We start from the raw sequence: 15,501 nt of genomic DNA on the forward strand, positions 1-15,501 counted from the left end.
GAAAGGTGATCCTGTAGCACTAAGAGCAGATAAGCAGATGGATGGGTGGCTGAAGTCACATCTTGCAAATTCAGCTGTTCGCAAGAATGTGGTCACATTTTCTCCTGAAATATGTGGTGCTTGTAGCCTACCTGAAAGGTCATCAAACCTGTGTTCATGCATCTCGTCTAAGTTGTGTCTTCCTTTGTTTTTCCACAGTGCTTAGAAACCCAGAACATGAAGCGATGCCTTACTGTTCAGCAACCAACACCAACAGAGAGTGAAAAGAGAGTTCTCACTCAGCTCACCGAGTAGTTGGTTTTGTCTGGTGTATTCATAAACCAGAAAGCTTCTCCAGCTGTCAGACAGGGGTATATGCCTCTCATCTGAGAGATCTGGTGCTTTCCCCTCATCTCCTCCCGGTCCCTCCCTCACCTGGGCAGTACGCGGCATTAAAGCTTTTGCCTGTGTCTTCTGGGGAGCATCTTGAGGAAGAGCGAGCAAACGGGGACGTAATCCAAACTCCTGTGTCCAAGTGCCCATGCTTTGTGGAGGAGCATGAGCTGCTGAGCCTTGCTCGAAACTTTGATATCGGGAGAAGGCTCTTGAGGTTGAGCCCACCTTGTAGGTGTCAGCTTCGCTCCTGCTCCAGATGTAGTTTCTGCTCTGAGTATTAGGGTGAGTCCTGGCCTGTCTCTGTGGAAATAACTGAGGCTTAGCAATGCCAAATCTGTGCCCTTTGGCTTCAGGCCGGGAGGCTGAAATGCGCTGGCAGGTGAGCGCATCAGGGTGCAAAGAAGTCTCCGCAGTGTCAGTCCTCCGACGTGAGCAGAGACGCTCGGTGTCAGCAGCAGCCCTGGAGGCTGGTGTCTGAGCGAGGAGAGGGAAACGGAGCCAGTTTCTCAGTCGTAGCTAGCTGGTGGGCATTTCTGCCAAATCTCCCTTGGACGAGTTCTTGCTAGTCCTGTCAGCACTTGCTGTGGGAAAAACCTTTCTTCCTGCACTTCTCGGGACAGCAAGCTGGCAAGGAGAGCCCGGCAGCGCCTCTCTTCCAAGGAGGCTGGAGGGATCCAGGGGAGATGTGAGGGTGCAGGGGAGGGAGGGCGGCCGCCTCCTGCCTGCCCGCCTGCCCCACGGGGGGCTGAGCTCCAGGCTGTTTCTCACCAGACCTGGGCAGGACGGTGCTGATAGAGGACAGCGTTGCTCCTTGAAGCGTGAAAACCCAGCTCCTCACCATGGGGTTTCTTGTCAGAAACTTCTGTGAAAAATCCCTGGAGCCTGCATAATTGCAGCTTTCCAGCAGGTTTTGCCCCAAAGAACGTGATTTGGCCCATCAGCGTTGGCTGGAAACTGAGCTTTCTAGTGACTCCACAATCCAGCCCTTGTCAGTCACGCCACTTGGGTCCGTGCATGGGGCTCTTTGTGATAAACCTCACTGGAATTTGGAAACCGTTCAGCAAATTTGACCTCTACTTTGTCTTATAAATATCACAGTGCCAAGCAGCATCACGCATGTCTTATCACTCCAAAACTGGGAGAAGGAGATGGAATTATTATGTGGTCAGCTCTGATTTTCCAAAACAATATCTTTTGAGTCAAAGGAAAAAGCTTTTTGCTTCTCAGAAAGAAAAGAAAATGTCCTCTTTTTGCCTGGGGGAAGGGGGCTCTTCTCCAGCTTACTCTGCTCCCTCATGAGCAGGTACTGGTCACCCAAAGGAGCCTGAGGCGTTGTCGTCTTTTGTAGGGAGAGCACCGTGGCAGCCAGCTCCTGCGAGGAAGGCGAGATGAGATCCAACAACAGAGGCGTCGGCAAAACCTTGGCCAAGAACAGCTCTGACCAAAGTTAAGAGCTTCTAACTTCTCTGCAAAATAGATAGAAAAGCGCAAAATAGATAGCGAAGCTTACACTGGAGAAATCCAGGGCAAACAGGGAAAATGCATTTAGCTGCAGGTCGGCATCTTTTAAGAAAGCTGCTGCTCCTTGCTACCATGAGGAAGGTCAGGCCCGTTCTTTCCTTAAAAAACATACATGGTCCCGCGGTGCCCCCTCCCCGGCCCCCCTCGCGGCCGCTGCCCGGGCTGCCGCAGCCGGGCCGGTGCTGTCGCAGGCGGCAGAAGAGGACGCAGCGGCACCGCTGCTCTGGCAGCCCCGCACAGCTGGCGGCCCGGCTTGCTGCCGAATCGCTGTGTGGCCCAGCCTAATTGCTTAAAGCTTTCCTTTTCCCCTCGCCACGAAGGCTGGAGTGTAGTATTTATCTACTCTGCAAAACTTTTATGAGAATTGGTACGGTTTTGTAGAATTCCTGAACAACAGGGATCACAATAGCTGCGGCGGAGCCAGACTTCGCAAACCCCAACGCCTGCGCTGTTTGCCTTATTTACGCGCAGTCTCTGCAGGCAGGAATCGGGCTCCTCTGCCTCCCACCGATCCCAGCAGCAAGTGCCCCAGACCGCTCAAAACCCAGCTGAGGTGCCAGTGGCCAGCCTGCCCCGGGCACTTCGGCCTCCACCTCCCGCCTTCCCTGTCAGTCCCGGGCACCAGCAAGGAGCCCCGGTGCCACTGGAAGGCAGCTGAATGGAGCTCTCTAAACCAGTCGGGGACTTTGCACTAGTTCATATTCCTCCGGAAATAAAAAGGAGGCACTGAAAATTCCCTGGGGAATTTTTCCATGGGGAAAACCTCCTTGCTTTCCTGCCACATAGCGAGCTGGGAAAAGTAATTTGAAACAGGACAGGTAATCCCCACCTTCCCCAAAATATCCCTTCAGGTTTTGGCCAGCCCTGATGTACTGTGAAGCCAGCGGTGTCACATCATATCCTTGAAGACTCCTCTTACAGGCAACATTTAGGATCAAATAGTAATAGCAATGACTACTAGTAATGATAATAATATTGTGTTTACCTCACAGTGGTGTTAATGTTGATGCTGCAACTGAAAACAACCAGAAAAATGCTTCGTATGCAGAGGAAGCCTTATGCAAGAGGTGGATGAATGCAGGTTAAACTGCAGGAGCCTCTTGCTGAGGAGGCCTAGACTGCAGTGCTTGCTGCCTGGGCGTAACTGGCCTTCTTCCCTCCCCTCCAGTGCGTGCCGGTCATTTCAGTTTAGATGAAACAGACTGTTAGAAAAAACTAGGAAGCCAAGCCAAACCCAATTATCCATTGTTTTCTCCAGCCTGTCCCTCCAAAAGCGGTTTGCTTTAGTCCGGTGAGTCAAAAGGTATTGCTCCCTTACTCATCATTCCCATTTGCATTTCTCAAGAGGAGACCTGGCAGAGACATGGCGTGGACGAGCCCTGAAGCTTGCACTGGGACTCGGTAGCTCATTCTCAGGGAAACTCTGCACTAGCTGTTGGGATTTCAGGCTTGGAGACTGTCTAAATGGTTGTTATTTGCTCAGGGCCAATGGAGCCTGCGGGAAGGTGCCACCCTAAAGGGAACTGCAATCCGAAATAACCAAGTGGAGCAAAGCTGGGTTGGCGCACACAGCAATGGCAGGTTCCCACCGCAGCACGGCAGTCAGGCAGTTAGCATGTGTTAGGTTTCCGCACTGTATAGGAACGTAAGCAAGTATAGATGTATAGCTTCAAAACACTTAACTACGGCCCTCTGGAGCGCCGCAGGGTTTTTAGACGTGAAAGACAGAAGAGTGTTGCTTCTATAAAGTTTGAAAGAAGTTTGGAGACCGGAGCTGAGAAACCAGAAAAGAGGTGAGATGCGTGGCGAGGTGTGAGGAGCAGAACCCTGTACAAGGGGAGGCGAGGACAGATGATACTCCCGGTGCAGGGATTAAGCAGCTGGATATCCATAGGGGAGCTGGCAGAAAGGCCAGTCACAGCCTCTCTGGCTCCACTCCCCCTGCCCCTGCTGCCGAGGGCACGCGTTGTGAAAAGCCCGTGCCTGATAAAAAGACAAGGGCACGCAGCAACGGGGAAAGGATTCAACCCAGGTCCAGATGCAGGGATAGGTCCAGGTGAAACTGCTTAATAACCCTGAAGTCAGTGGCTTTCAGGTGCTGGAGCCAATCTGAGGGGAGGCGAGTAGAGACGGGATCCTTTCTTCCTTTTCATTCCCGTCAGTGAAGGCCGCTGCTGGTGCAAATTAACCAACACTGCACGTTTATGAAAGGAAGCAAGGCTGCCTATAATACTGTTTCAGGCTTTCTCCTAGCAACCAGCCAGTATCAGCTTCGTTTAAAGGTTTTCTTCACCTCTCAATCTTCAACTTTGTGCCCTCTGCTTCTCCAAAAAAAAGTGCTAAAGCCAAGGGAGGCTCTGGGCTGACTCACTTTTCTCAGAGGAGGGGTTTTTCCTCCTGCCACTGCGGTCCCTCGTTCCCACACCTCGTGGGTCTCCGCGTTTCAATGAAGAGCCTGTGCTCTGCAAAAATGCACTGCAAGCTTTCAAAGAATGCATCTGTTTATATTACCTCTCCCTGGCCCAACATCCTGTTTTGGGAAGAATAGCTTCTATAACGAGAAGCGAGGGGAAAGCGAACAAACGGTTCTTCACGCAGGAGGTGACCGCCTGCCTTGCCCCCTTAGCTTCTTTTCTGTCTCGGGGCTGGGCTCTTTCTTGCCCAGCCTCGCTGCCTGGCGAACACAGCGGGTAAGCGCCCCGCTCCCCTCCGCGCAGGCCCACGCCGGGCCCTCCGCGGCCCGGCAGCACGCCGCGGCCCGGCGGGGCGGCCGGGGAGCGGCACCGGCCGCGGCAGGGCCTGGCCCCGCCGGCCGCCGGGCGGGCGCTAGGGGGAGCCGGAGCCGCGGCCGCCGCCGCCGCCGGGCCCCGGCCCCCGGGCAGCGGGAGCAGCGCCGGGGGGCTCCCGGTCTCCGAAGAACCCCCAAATCCTGCCGTCCGAGCCGGCTCCGCGGCTTCGCTTCGGGCGGGGGCTTTTGCTCGGCTGCGGCTTGGTGCCGGCAGCCCCCCCGGCTGGCTCGGCTCCCTCCCGGCGGCGCCTGCGGGCCCCGGGTACCTGCGGGCCCTGGGCAAGGCCGGGGCAGCCGGCGGGGCGGAGGCGGACGGGCTTGCCGGCGGGAGAAGGGAGCTGCCGAGAGCGCCCGGAGGGAGCCAGGGCTGCCCGGGAAAGGGCCTGGAAGGCGGCGAGAAAGGCGAGAGGCTGCGGGCGGGGCGATGTGAAATGTGGCAGGATGTTAGACCGGGAGAGCCGGGGGGCGGCCGCTCTCTGGAGATCCCAGCAAGGACAGGCTGGGTCGAGGAGAGGGGACGGGAGAGGAAGCGCCTCGCTGCGTACTGAAACGATAACGTACAGCTTGCTTTCCAGAGCCAACCAAAGAAACCGAGTGTGTGAAGAGACCTTTCCAGGCTGCGGCTATAACAGTCTTTGATGAACAAACGCAAAACCTGCAGAACCGTATTCCCATTGACTTTCGGCGGTGGGAAGAACAAATTAAACTGCTGCACAGGTGGTGCCTTTCTTCTGGCAACACCAAAGCCCAGAAAAGATGAATAGCCTAAACCTTGTCGCTCTCTTGAGAGATCATTCACTATCATAATCCCAGCTCCGCCGGCCACATTCAGAAGCACGTGGCTTACCCAGTCCCGCACTTCAGGCAGGGGAGCCTAGGTCTCTTCCTAGCACCTTGCTTTAAGCGGGAGCCTCCCCCCCGCCATGCTTCCCCCCCTTCCCATTACCTCTCCTCCGGCAGCGCCGTTCGGCGTACAGGCAATTACCATTAGGTGAACTCGCGCGTGGTTCCTTGTTCGCTATTTTGGTCTGGACAGAACATAGATCCTGGGACACGGGCACACAGAGAGATTAGGTGGTTTAAATCTTATGCCTCGGGCCCCCCTCCAAGGAAAAGCTGTTGCTAACTTACAGCTGTCTCGTGCTCTCTGTGGAATGAGAGGGAAGTCCATTCAGTCTGGTGAAAATAAACCCACCATCATAGCTGGCATTCTCGTTGGTAGTCTCAGTGCAGAGGCCAAGGATTTGAGGGCTATGACACATGAGGCAGCTCACTCCTAAAGAGCTTGATCTGGGTTGAAACGTGTCATCAGAAAAGCATGAGGAGCCTTGTGCTCCCGCTGTCAATACAGTACTTGCCCTCTTCACACCGACTGGCTTTCCTTTTCTGTCCTGCCAGTCTGGCACACGGCACAGGGACCTTTACTGTACATTCGCTTTAAAGGAGAAGGCCATCCGCTTTCCTCTCACTAAGCTCAAGGACTCAACCATCAATCCTGCAGCTACCGTTTTGCCATCACCATTTGCCCTTCTCTCCTGAATCTGAATAAAAGGTTGTGCCCTATGCGACACCCCATCATCTCCTCTGCCTGCTCGCCCTCCTTTCTTGTTCCCCAGCTCCTCCTGGGCGTGTGGCCGAGTGCCCAGGCTGTCGCTGTACCTGGGTACAGTGACACACAGCTGGGCAGACTCTCAAGCACAGGAGCAGTGGGAAATGGGCTGTTTCACAGACATCGTTCTGCTAACGGCCTGGTGAGGAGGGCTTGGGAGTCCCTGCAGACACGACTGCACCATGCTGCACCCCAGGGAAAGCCCGGGGTCCCGGGCAGCAGCCATGACTTTTGGTCTCCTGATGACAGCTCTCAAGGGACTTGAGAAACCCCCCTTGAGTTTGCCAGCGCCGCAACATCAGCTGTTGGAGCATCTTCTAGCAGCTGGACTTCCACGAAATAAAACGCTTCTGTTTTGTGAAGCACTGTTGGCTGGAGTGCCATAAAAATAGTGCTCACGCGTTTCATTTGTCGCTCTTCACATCACTTAAAACGAAGTTACTATGAGACGTTACGAAGGGGGACGTTAAATAGAGGCATTAAATCTCGTCAAAGAATTGCTGGGCTCGCCGGCTCGCCACAGGTGCAGCTCTAAGAATAAAGCAGTTGTCAGGAGCTCTTCCAGGAGCACGGCAGCGATGTAGCTGTGTACATGCTCTGCCCTTGCCAGCCCTCCCCGCCAGTTTAGGATCAAGAGCAAGTCTAGGGCTGTGCAAGAGGCTATCATCTCAGGCAAGAAGTGTTGACTCTAGTAAGGCTATTTATCACACGATATGAGAAAGCAGAAGCTTTCATCGTAGAGGCCTGGAGGTTCTTCTCTTTGCTGCTTTGTCAACAGGTCTGAGAGTTTATACAGGCTTCTCCTGAGGCATGAAATCTCTTTTGAAGTGGGTTTCATAATCTTCCCAGATGAATTTATTCAATATGGTAAACGTAAGCGTAGCACACAGCAAATAGGCCAGAACAACTCTGTGAGACAAGAAGGTACAGCGAGCGAGACAGACGGGGTGGTGGGATACACCACCAGCAGAAACCGGAACGCAAAGAAGAGCCTTCTAGAAGAGTTGTCATTCATCAAAACTGATTTGCCGCCTTGCATCGCCACTGTAACAGTCTCCCATTTCACAAGCTTTTCCTTATGGAGCCTAATCCAACGGCCACTGCCCCTGTGGGTGAAATTAAGGAGGTGAATCACTCTGGAGATGACCTGTGGGCTTTTCAAATGAAAGAACAATTAAAAAAAAAAAAGGTTAAAAAAAAATCCGTCTTAAGTCTCCGAGCTTTCCCAGGCAATTCTGGGTGGCCTGGTTTGATCTCTTGCCCCTGCATTCACTGACATAGGGGTTTTCTTGATACAGCTTCCACACGCTCACTGTGAGTCCTCCTCAGAGCTGAGCGTGCTATGTGCTCATGCTCCAACTTACAAACAAACAAACAAACAAACAAACAAAAAGGCTGGAAAAACGTAAGCAAGAGGTGCTCCAGTGAGGCGGTGTGGACAGCTCTGCAGCGCCCGGCTCCTGCACGCCTTCCTCTGAAGGCTATGGAAAGGGTTTTAAATTATACGGTGCCAAGAGAAGGGGAGGCCTGCAGCTGGTTTTAGTCCTGGGGTGAGGAAGTTGAAAGAATAAAAGAATTAGAGGCAGCTCTTTCACGTAGGTGATTAGTGCAAAGGAATGTCAGATTCGGCAAAGAAAGTTTGCTTATCAAGCTGCAGATTTATTAAATGTGTTCCAGACTTGCATTGCTTCATTCAAGTTTAACAGAGCTGTAATACTTAATATGCCCTTTAGCAATTTAATACTCTCTTGTACAAATCATTGGAAAATTTAAAATAGAAAAATATGTCCAGGCTTAACTGTAAGAAGAAGGGGAACTCTGTACAAAAACAGAGGAGAAAGAATGCATGGGTAAAGCTGGATATTACTGAATATCTTACCACATGTATTATTCTGCTGAGTTATTAGTACGTGCACTCTCATCTGCCGGCTAAAGGAGGAACTAGCAGTAATAAGTTGCAGCACAACAATTTTCAGCGTCAGGGCTCGAGACTGGCATCACATCATGCCCAGAAATTACTCCTCAGGAAACACAGTTTATACTTTTTCTTTGCCTTCAGAGAGCCACAAATGTGGGTTTCTTCTTTAAGGAAATGAAAATCAGTTGTTGGTGCTGCTTCTAACGGACAGACATTGAATTGGTACCTCACTGAGACATTAAAGACAATCTTTGGTGGAGACAGAGGACAAGCCTGTAAAATGCCTCACTGCTGCATGATTACGAGTGGATATAAACACATCCATATAAACATATTTCTGCATAAACATTTTGTGTCTCATGCCCTGTGTAAGAAAGTTCCTTCGAGGCTCTATGTGCCCAAGGTGTGCAGGGATCTGTCCCGGTTTGGACAAGAGGATGTTATTTAATATTGGACGTGCATGTGGGGAAGAAAGGAAGGGCTTTATTTTGCGGTAGTCAATTAGACTGCTTGACTTTTGTTTTTTCAAAGGAGTAAAGGCTCTTAAAGCAGCCTTCCCAGCCACTTAGCTGCATTACAAAAGCATGGTCCTGCATCTGTAACTAACTGCCCTGCAGCGGGTTGGACCAGAAGATGCAACCGTGCCTGTTGCATCCTACACGGGGACGTTCCCAGGACAGACTCGGGGTGTAGGAAAGGGATAGTTACATACGTGATGAGTGCATCCATCTCCCTCTAGGTGCAACCGATGATACAAAACTGTATGTAGTACAACCCTGTATACCGGCCACTTCTAATGACACTGAATCATTCTGTCAGTCAGTATATTGCTGCTGACCCAGACTGACTGCCAGTAGCCAGCATGAGTCAACGATACACACAGATCACAGGGCCTTACAGAGGCTGGGAAGAGCCATCGCTCCCGGAGGACAAACTTACTCAGAACATAAAGGACACCGGGATCAAAGATTTGCCAAAACTCGTGAATTGAGTTAAGCAACAGCTGGGACCAGAGGCTCCCCTCCTCTGCCCTAGTCACACACTACCAGGCCCTGAGCCATTTTTAACAATTATCATTGCCTTCTACTGGCCACCTCAGACTAACTCTTTCCATGCTATTTAAGGGCTGCAGGACTGGAAGTGACCTCCTGAATCACTGATCCCAGTGCCTTCTAATTGGAGGCAACCACATCATATGAGCCTAGTCAGAAATGCCTCAAAGTGAGCGGGGTGGTGGGACGTGTGATGATTTCATCCTTCCAAATTCCAGAGGCAACACCCAAGTGGCTGTGGCAGTGATTGTCTCTTGCTCAGACATTACGGGAAGACTATGGTCGCCTGTTAAAAAAAGGAAGGAATTTGTGCTAAAAGGTGTTTTGATTTGCTTGTAATTTTCCTGGCATGGCTATGGAAATGCAAGTGAGGTGGGATCTGGGTAGAGCAGCCACTCATTTCTCCCACCATGCTAAGGAGCAATGAGCTAAATAGCACAGAGTACTAAAAAGCAACTTGCCAGCATCTGAGACACTAGGGGAGTTTGCTAGACTTCAGAAAGCCCTATTGAAGCCAAAGCTGGTACAAGATATTGAATATCAGAAAGTTCTGATGTGTGGTAGTGGGGCCTAATTTAGGCATGAACGTGTTGGCAATGGCTGCCTTTGAAAGGCACATAGTTCATGGCCTCTGGGATACAGAGAATTTATTTCCTGAGCGGGGGGAGAGGGCTTTGATTCTCCTTCTCCATTAGCTTCCACCTCCCACTTCTCTGCTGTAGCTTTGGCACGTGGCAGCCTGCCTCTGCGCCTGCAGGAATGAGAGGAGGGAGGACCTGGGCAGTCGGTGGTTCTGTCTCTGCAGAGAGAATGATTTTATTTTTCTTTCTTGTCATCTGGTCCACTTGGTGGAAGGGATGCCCTGTGGGATCAGCTCTCTCATTCGCTGGGGAACACACCCTGCAAAGCACTTCTCCTACCAGTTCTTTCAGAGGCCATGAGCTAGGGAGAGGCATGGAAGCAGCACGGCAACCCTGAGGTGGGGATAAGTGACCATGAGAAAGAGAGGGGTGAGCAGGGCATTGCTTAGATTTTGAAGGTGGGATAGAGAAACAACTAAACCAAGAGGTATAGGGCTGTCACACCAGCCTCTCTACAGACCTTAGAAGCAGCTGGGGGTCCGGGTCACCTGGATGCTGCTTAAAAAGCACTGTTGGGCATAGGCAATATATGAGGGAGTCTGAATATGGCCCAGAAGCACAGGGGGAAAAGGGACGGAAAGAACTTTAGAAAGAAGGGAATGGATGCTTGCAGTAGCTCCTGGCTTGAAAGCCAGAGCTCCTAGCAAGTGTTGGATTCACCCAGGCATGGCAAGGCCCAACAGCATCTTCCACCACAGCACGGCAGAAACAAGCAGCAGGAACTGAGGACTTCAGGCCTTCCACAGAAACAACCCTCTTGTGCTGGTGTCCAAAGAAGCTGCCAAAGTACAATGGCAAACAGCTATGTGTTAAAGAACAACGGTCCCTTAAATATCAAATAGTGTTTTAACTTGCTCCAAAATGCAGGGAGGAAACTGAGTTTCGTGTCACCACTGAATTGTGACAAGCTACCAACAAAACCTACTTTGGAGAAGCTGGCATGGTTTGCATAGCTGATAGGCAAAAGCTACACAGAATTATCTGCAGCAACAAAGTGAGGGTAACAAGCAAAGAGATTCTGTGTCAGGAGGAGGAAAGGGGAATCACATAGCTCAGATGCACTGAGGCAGATGATCCAAATAGCTCAGGTTTGGTTTTTAGTCTCGTCTTCAACAAATACCTAACAGAAGAACTTACTAAAGCTGCTTTCTCAGGAAGAAGGAGGCAGATTACTTGTATGCATACACTCATTCACATAGTATTAATAAGCTGCTAGTATAACTGGAACTCAAGTACAGCTTATTTCACTTACATTTAAATTTTAAAATTTAAAACTAACACTCTTGTGAGTCCTGCTATTTAGGGTCCTATAAATTAGTGTAGGCTAGGAGTCAAGATTTGGGATTTGGGTTGGAAAGAAGTGTCAACCCTTGCAGGAAAACAGTGCAGTCTTGCACCTAAAGGCTCAAGAAGTCGGTCATTCACAGCAAGTGGGGCATAATTGGTCGGTACAGAGAAATTCAGCCCATTCCCAAGCAGTTAAAGCTGTCATTCGCCATGAGGAGCTGCAGTGGCCAGGGGCTTGGGCATGCTCCATGCATCAGAGTGTGCCCATGGGCAGCCAACGTGTTCTGAGCTTTCCTCTCTTTTCATAAGATGCTGTTGGCGTTAAGGTCAGAGAGAACCTTTGAAGTCACCAAAAAATACACAGAAAGCTTCATCCATTTCTGTTGGAGATTTATCTGGTTATTTCTACATGTGGTTGTGTGAAATATCTTGGCAAAGTTCAGCTTCTAGGAAGGATATTATAGAATAGAGATTGTGCTGCATCAGCATTGTGTGAAGAGATATTAAAAATAGACAGAAATAGGAACGGCAGGTGTTGGTAGCATCAGTCTTTAAGTCAATTGCATGTGGTTTCCATAAAGTCCTTTCCATATGAAAATCAGTGCTAAGAAAACACGATGACTTCTGCACCTACTCTGGAAACAAAGAGATGGCTGTGCAGGACCTGAGGAAGAGACCACCTCAGCTGAAAATGATGCAGCATGCTGGTGGCTCCCGTTGCTCTCCCGTGCCCTCAGCCCGCTGCTATCCCTGGCACAGGAGCAGGAGTAGAGTAGCATTGCCTCTCACCTGAGCACTTCTCCACTTGCAGCAACTTTTACAGTATGCTTCCAGAAGCAGAAGGGTAAAATTCCGGCCTCACTGAAGTGATCCCACAATCCCCCCTTCAGAAGAGGCAGGATTTTTGCCTAGTTAGAAGGAAGATACGAAGTCCTTCCTTGCACCAAGCTGCACACTCCAGGTAATCCAGGAGCCAGGACGTCAGCTCCTGCTGATCTTCCTTACCTTGCCACGTTTTCTCCCAAAGCTGATGACAAAAGATATGGTGTGACCACAGGCTTGGATGGGGGTGATAAGGAGGAATTAAAGAGAAAAATTTTCACATCAAAAACAATTTGACATGTGCCCAGCTGGGGGGTGGTGGCTGGCGGTGGAGCGACAAAGCTGTTTTGTGCATGTGGCAGGTCAGTTCTTAAAGCCCAGAAGGTGCTGTGATGAATGGCCATTTTTTCCTAGTAGTTTCTGTTGCTACATAGACAAATCGAAGTGACCTCTGCAGCTCAGAACAGCAGTATCCATTGCAGGTTGACAGACCCAGATGTCTCTCTCAGGCTTCAGGTTCACAAGCACATCTCTTTGATGAGAGCAGTAGGTTTGGGGCACTGTGGGCCTCTCCTTCCTCCCCAGGTATCTCCAGGACGAACGGTCTGCTAGCACTGGGACAAGACGAGCTTTCACCCATGCCTGGGAAACTCTGGTTGGGTGGTGGCACTTGACCAGACTGTGGAAAGGCCATCCAAGGTAAAGGTGGATTACGGGAGTCCAGCCTCCAGGATGTTAGAAAGAGAAAACTTTCCAAAGCTTTAACAGGGAATTCCTCACTACTGTAAGGAAAATATTGAGCTTCTATCTCCAAGAAAATACTGGCAGTCCAGACAGATCTTCAGTGTCACAAAGGGTCTGTTACAGCTGTGGAAGAAGGTTCCCCCATCCAAATCAGAGACTCACTAAGCCTGCCCACTCTGAGAATACTGTTAGAGATACCAGAAGGTGACAGTGGACTCCCAGTTTCCTAATGAATAGTTTTCATTTATTACAGTATTTGAAATGTGAGACCCTGAGATAATGACTCAAGGATTGCTCAAGAGGACAGGATGCAACCTCTCTGAAAAGCCTCTTTCTGCTCTTTTGCTGGTAAGATAGCTAATAAATGTCTCCTGGAATGGGGCTCTGGTGCACATTGCCAGAATTCAATTTGTGCATTTGTTCTTCTGAGGCAAAGATGTTGAGTGATGAAAACCAAATTGCCAGTGTCAGCTGGGTAAAACCAGTTAATATTCTGCAGCCTGGAATAAAGTTCCCATACCTTCATTCCTCCTAGGTGCAGTTCACTCAGGCATTTCAAATATCCATTGAGTGAATACTTTGGGGTTTGGAGGTCAGCAGTGGTTAAAACAGAAGTGCTTGGAGGCTAGTTTGCAGAACAAGCTCTTTGACTGGAGAAAATGAGATATAAACCAGCACTTTTTCCTGGGGCACAAAAGAGAGAGGGTAGCTCAAGAGCTTGAACAGCTTGCCTGCTGTTAAAATACACGCAGTTCTGTTAGGCGGTTCAGTAGCCAGGGCTCAGCAGCGTGCCCTAGCAAGCAAGCTCCCAAGCACAGAACATCTACAATTTACAGCAGCAGAGAAGAGGTCTTCATCTATTGCACTGTGCAGCTCACAGTGGCAACAGTGGTGCCACTACTACAACACAGAAATAGCCAATGAGAGGATAACTGATCTTGAGCGGTAGGTTTGTCACAGTTAAGTCTTTTGGGGAGTTTTTAACATTCTGAGCCTAAGCATAATGAAAGGGTGCTTCTTCAGTTTAGTGTTTTATATGAGAACTAATGCTGGTTTAGTAGCAGCGTGTGGATGCACGCACATGTGAGTGCATGAACGTGTCCACTGAACATGAAGGTTTGACCTCGACAGTCCATACTTTGAGGTTGCTTTGGGTTAGACTGCATACCCCGTCTGGATATGAGATGCTGCACCCATGGCTTTGTCTCTAGGACCATAAAACCTTTCCATTCAGGTGCTGCATGTCAGTACTTCCCCCTGCTAGCTCAGCCAAAAGTTCCAGCTGGCACTGACACAGTCATCAGTAGGTGCAAATGCAAAGGCGATGGAGGCTCTGTTGGCATCCTGGTCCACTGATCTCCGCCCTTGGATTTTGCTGATATGGACAAGACTTTGTCCCTCGGACCACAATGCTCCCTAGCCTCCTGAGTGGAGTGCAGGCAAATCCACTTGGATTGTTGGACTGTGCCATGCATTGTTCAAAAGCCTTTCACATCTGCTTGTAACAAAAAGCTACTTGAGACAGGTGGCAAAAAAAATTGGAGAGGAGCAAAGAGTCAAATTTGCAAAGCCTGCTGTTTTAGCTCAGAGGTGACAGTGATACTAACATGACTTGTGAGCTGCTTCTCTTTGTAAAGAGTTGATTTCTGGGAGTCTTTTTGATGGGATGTTTGGATCCATCACAAACCATCCAGATAGATGTGTTTGCCTACTAGAACTTATTCAAGGAAGATGGGAGGAAGGTTGAGAGGATGAAGATGTCAGATTGCTGACCTCCTCTTGCCTTGATACTGTATGGTTTTCTCTGCTGAAAATGAAAGCATTTCTCTCCTGAATGCCAGAACATTACAGCCAATGAGACAGTAACTACTGAGATGAGGACCACCTTTATAAACTTACAGAGCAAATACTACCCAGAGGAAGGAGCTGATGCTGCCAGGACACCTGCCTGTTTGTGACCATCACTTTCAGTAAGCAGCCTCTGGCCTGGCAGCTGAAGGAAGGTGAAGACTCAGTCGTACCAGGGCCTGGCAGTCATCCATGCAGCTCCATGCAGTCCCTGGAGTTACAAACCATTGACAGTTGTGTCAGCAGGAGCAGAGTCAGTCCCATGCTTTCTTGTACTAAAATCTTGAGGAGAGGAGATCCACAACAGACAGGTCAGCCCTCCAGTGATCCCTGGAAACAGGAGGGGATAAATGCAGATGCAGAAACCAAAGTATTTGCAATTTTGTGCTGAAGGAAGTTTGTAGCTTTGTGGTTTATTTTCAAGGGTAGACATTACACTCACTGAGTTGAGCACAAAGCATCTCTAGGTTTGCATCTGTCCTGTGGGATTAGAGTCACTGGATTTGGAGCCAGCCAGCTTGTTATTTGGGGAGGGTGAGGAGGTGGCTGTGTCTGAACTGCCCACCTGATCTTGCCAACACTTCAGTGACCTTTCTCTGGAAGTGGGGAGCTGGAGTCCAGCGGGAGCACAACCATCTCTTCAGAAAGGAAAGAAGTGGAGGCAGCTTCTGATTTTGGCAGCGTAAGCCCACCTGTTTCAGGGATGCAGCAGCCACAGACCTCACACCTGCGACTGAGCCTGGAATGTGGTTTTCCCTTCTCAGTGAAACCAAATTCGGGCCGTATCAATAAGTATATAAGGAGATGCATATGTATGTCTGTCTTTAATTGCTGGAGAGCTATGGCCTAGAATGCCAACGTGCTCAAGCACCCTGCTCCCTTAATCATTTAAAGTG

This window comes from Platalea leucorodia, assembly GCF_965183815.1.
Source record: "Platalea leucorodia genome assembly, chromosome: 3".
In the NCBI taxonomy this organism is placed as follows: Eukaryota; Metazoa; Chordata; class Aves; order Pelecaniformes; family Threskiornithidae; genus Platalea; species Platalea leucorodia.